We start from the raw sequence: 4,127 nt of genomic DNA on the forward strand, positions 1-4,127 counted from the left end.
GAACAGAATATATTCTATTATCTTGTATTTTTCATAAGAAATCATAAATTGAGAAACATGACAATATTAAGATTTTCCATATTAGATAATTAGAAAAACAAAATGAAATCAAGATATGAAACAATGTTCCAATATAAATACATCACAATAATATTGAACAAATAAATATTAGTAAAATATTAACAATAACATAAAAGAATAAACACATATATAATAGATGAAAGAATAAAATTGAACTATTAAATGATGTAACTATTATTATATATCATAATAACAATGAAACATATTTGAAGAAAAGAAAAAAGAATAAAGAAAATAAGAAATGATATAATAAAACGAGAAATAATTTGAATAAAATAATATAAATACAAAAAGAAAGAGAAAAAAAAAGAAAAAAATTAAAAAATAAAATAAAAAGATTATGAAAAAAAAAAAAGAAGGATTTCATAGAACATTGTATTTATACAATAGAACACATATAATAGAACTAATAGAGAAAGAAACAATGACATGAATAATATAGAATAAAATATGAAAGAAAAAGAAGTATATTAACACATAAAATAATTTTTATTAAATTATATAAAAATAATAAAATATAATAACAAGAAAAGTCAAAAAAACAAAATGATTAAAAGAAAAGAAGAGACAATAACATAAAAGAAAGAAGAAAGAAAGATAAAACAGGAAATGAATAATACAGGAGAAGGATGGGAAGATCAACTCTTTGAAGAGTATTTTGAAAATGAACTTAAAATGATGGAAAATATGAAAAATACTAATCCAGAAATAAAAGAAGATATTGATAGGTATCTTGAAATAGGATATATTACTAGAGATGATAATTGGATAGGAAGTGGAAGAAATGATGATATTGAAATTAAAGCAAGAATAGCAGCAATGGAACTTATCAGGTCTACTCTTATTTAATTCTTTTCTTTTTATTATTTTATTCTATTGATTTTATTTGTTTATTCTAAATTAAATATTATCTAATTTAAACATATTAATATTATAAATAAAATTACATAAAATAATCATTAATTAATAACTTCATTTAATCATTTATAATTATTTGTTTTTATTATTTATATATTATCTTTTCTTTCTTATTTTTATATTTCTTTTCATTTGAACTTTACTCATTCAATTTGATATTTAAATAAATTAATAATATAAATGAACATCATTATGATAATATTCAAATATATTTAATAATGAATATTAATATAAAAATATCTATTAATTTAATTATTTATTCATTATTTATTCTATTAAAATTATCAAGAATGAATTAATTAAAACATGATATATACATAAATCAAAGAAATAATAATATTTGTTATTATACAATAATAAATATTAAAAGTAAACATAAAATAATTATGAATGAAATATAAAATAATCAAATTAATCTTTGAATAATATTTCAATAATATTTCAATAATATTTCAATAATAAAATTATTTAATCTAAATCAATATTCAATAAATAAAATAATAATAATAATAATAATAATAATAATAATAATAATAATAATAATAATAATAATAATAATAATAATAATAATAATAATAATAATAAATGATAATTATAATAATAATAATTAATAATATTGAATAATTCTATTATTTTATAAAATTTGATTTTAAAATATAAAAATAAAAATAATAAAATTGTTAAAATTAAATAAAAAATATTATTATTGTTAATTAAATAATAAATAATTTGATTAAATTTAAATATAATTAATAGAATAAATTAAAATAGATATTAATTTAATATCTTTTGTTTCATTTATATTTCTTAACAATTATTACAATTAATTATTTATCAAATCAAACAACTTAAATAATCTCATCAAAATGGTTAGATTTATTATTCTATTTAATAAAAATGTTATGTTTAAATAATAATACCATTTTATAAATCAATGAAAACACTCCAAAAATGAAACTTACTCAATTTCTTATTATTTCTTTATTATTATTTTTCTAAATGTTCTTTTTCTCTTTTTATTTTCCTTTTTTCATATCTCTTTTTATTACTTCATAAATATTATGTTACTATTTAATGTTTTATCATTTTTAATCATTTACAAATACTTTTATTATCTGAACATTAACTGTTTTGTTTATTTTTCTTCATTTCAATGTATCATCAAAACATACATCATAATAAACCCTGAAATAACTTTATTGTCATTTGAAATATAAATAATAAACTAATTTACTTTTAACAAATACAATTAAATACTTTTTAACTCAATCACACATTTATCAACTCTACAAATAAATACTATTGTCAATAAATTAATACTACTATACCTTCTAATAATTTAATCATAATTAACTGAATTTGATACTAAAACCCATTCCATCATTCCATCATTATTCATATCAATCAACCTATCAATATCTCTTTCATTAAAATCAATACCAAATTACTTTCATCCTTTAATACTCTCACTTTTTTTTTTGAAACACCATCATATATATCAATATATTGTTATTCCTTTAATATTCATTTCGTAGTGTTTAGCATGTGATATGTTTATTAGATAATATAATTCTGGTAACTTTTTTGATACTGGTAATGTTGTGATCTCATCAAAAACTGTTTTTTTGTTCAAGTACTTTTTGTTGGTTTGGTGTTATAAATAAGCTGTGGTAACTCTTCAATTGGGCTCATTGTCAATGAATTTTGTTTAAGCAAGTTTTCTTTCTGGTTATTCTAATTTCTCAACATTTACTCTCTCAAACATTTTTTTTCCTTTGGTCCTTACATTTTTTGTGTTTAGTAGAACTTTTATTGCATAGAGTGAATACTAACTCCACTGTTACTAGAATGATGTTTATTTACACAACATTCTAGGGTCATATCATTTTAAAGTTTAGAAAATAAGATAAAATAAATAAACATCACTGAGGATTTTGAATCTTAAAGAGTGGCAAAAATAAGAGATGTAAAAAATAACAATAATTTGTATTATTTAAATAATCTTTTTTTATAAATCAAAAAACCCAAAATTTTCTATTCTGGATATCTATTTTTACCTATATAAAATAAAAATTAAAATCTAATAAGTTATTCCATTTTTCTCTTCCTTCCTTTATTTTTAGTTAAATTTCTTTTAAGAAAATTCTTGGAAAAAAGATTTTTATTTAATCCCAAATTTTTTTTAGATTAATGTTTAGATATTGAGATTTTTGTAATTTAAATCTTTTCGTTCTCAAAATCATTTCAATTTATACTTTCTTTGAATAAGTATTTTTTATTCTCTAAATTAACACCTTTTTATGTCAACATAAACCAACCACAAACAAATTAAAATAGTTTGCCAGTCATTCTATGTAATCTTTTTTGCGATAAGAAACTAGAAACATTAATAAATTTTAAAAGAATCTTCTATTGGAAGTTTTCTTTTGATTTAAAAACCTAAAGATATCTTCATTATTTAATTCCTTGTACCAACACAATGAATCAATTGTCTGTATTATTTTTTTTGTTGGTAACCTTAAATGCAGAAACATGCCCTGAAAACTTTTCAACTTGTTCTTCTTGTTCAAAAGACTCCAATGGGAACTATATCTGTGATAACTGTAATAATTACTGTATTCTTAGTAACGGCTCTTGCATAATCCCTGAACGAGGAGATGAGCTATGTAACTGCCCTCATAATTCTAAAGTTGTTGATGGTGTATGTGTTTGCGATGACAACAGATATTATGATCCTATAAATAAGGTTTGTCAAAGGTGTTCTAAATCTGATAGTCAATGTAAGTCTTGTAAAGAGAGTAATGGTGAATGTACTTCGTGTAATTCTCCGTATGTATTAGATGAAAAAACAAAAAAATGTGTGAGTGGTTTGTTTCTTATCTAACAATTAATGAAATCAGTTTCTACTAATTATTTAGCATGTCCTGATATTCCACATTGTTTAGAATGTCCATCAAATAATTGTACTATATGTGAAAGCAAATATGAACCAAAGGACAATGGTAGTTCATGTGGATGTGCTTTTCCTTACACTGAAATATCAGGAAAGTGTTCAAAATGCTCTTTAATTTATAATAATTGTTTAGATGGAAATTGTGATGATAAAAAGTGTTTAAAATGTAATGAAG

General features: G+C 19.8%; 14 annotated features.

Annotated features, from left to right (window-relative positions):
* Positions 1 to 4: 4 nt before the first annotated feature.
* Positions 5 to 344: a repeat region.
* A 25-nt stretch (positions 345 to 369) lies between these two features.
* Positions 370 to 439: a microsatellite.
* A 74-nt stretch (positions 440 to 513) lies between these two features.
* Positions 514 to 695: a microsatellite.
* A 227-nt stretch (positions 696 to 922) lies between these two features.
* Positions 923 to 1,051: a sequence feature (AT_rich).
* Positions 1,052 to 1,064: 13 nt separating this feature from the next.
* Positions 1,065 to 1,133: a microsatellite.
* Positions 1,134 to 1,154: 21 nt separating this feature from the next.
* Positions 1,155 to 1,181: a sequence feature (AT_rich).
* Positions 1,182 to 1,194: 13 nt separating this feature from the next.
* Positions 1,195 to 1,472: a sequence feature (AT_rich).
* Positions 1,473 to 1,490: 18 nt separating this feature from the next.
* Positions 1,491 to 1,615: a microsatellite.
* Positions 1,616 to 1,649: 34 nt separating this feature from the next.
* Positions 1,650 to 1,771: a microsatellite.
* Positions 1,772 to 1,834: a sequence feature (AT_rich).
* Positions 1,835 to 1,873: 39 nt separating this feature from the next.
* Positions 1,874 to 1,918: a sequence feature (AT_rich).
* A 48-nt stretch (positions 1,919 to 1,966) lies between these two features.
* Positions 1,967 to 2,046: a microsatellite.
* A 920-nt stretch (positions 2,047 to 2,966) lies between these two features.
* Positions 2,967 to 3,015: a sequence feature (AT_rich).
* A 42-nt stretch (positions 3,016 to 3,057) lies between these two features.
* Positions 3,058 to 3,079: a sequence feature (AT_rich).
* Positions 3,080 to 4,127: the final 1,048 nt, after the last annotated feature.

This window comes from Entamoeba dispar, genomic scaffold, assembly GCF_000209125.1.
Source record: "Entamoeba dispar SAW760 scf_1105229462973 genomic scaffold, whole genome shotgun sequence".
Classification (NCBI taxonomy): Eukaryota; Evosea; order Mastigamoebida; family Endamoebidae; genus Entamoeba; species Entamoeba dispar.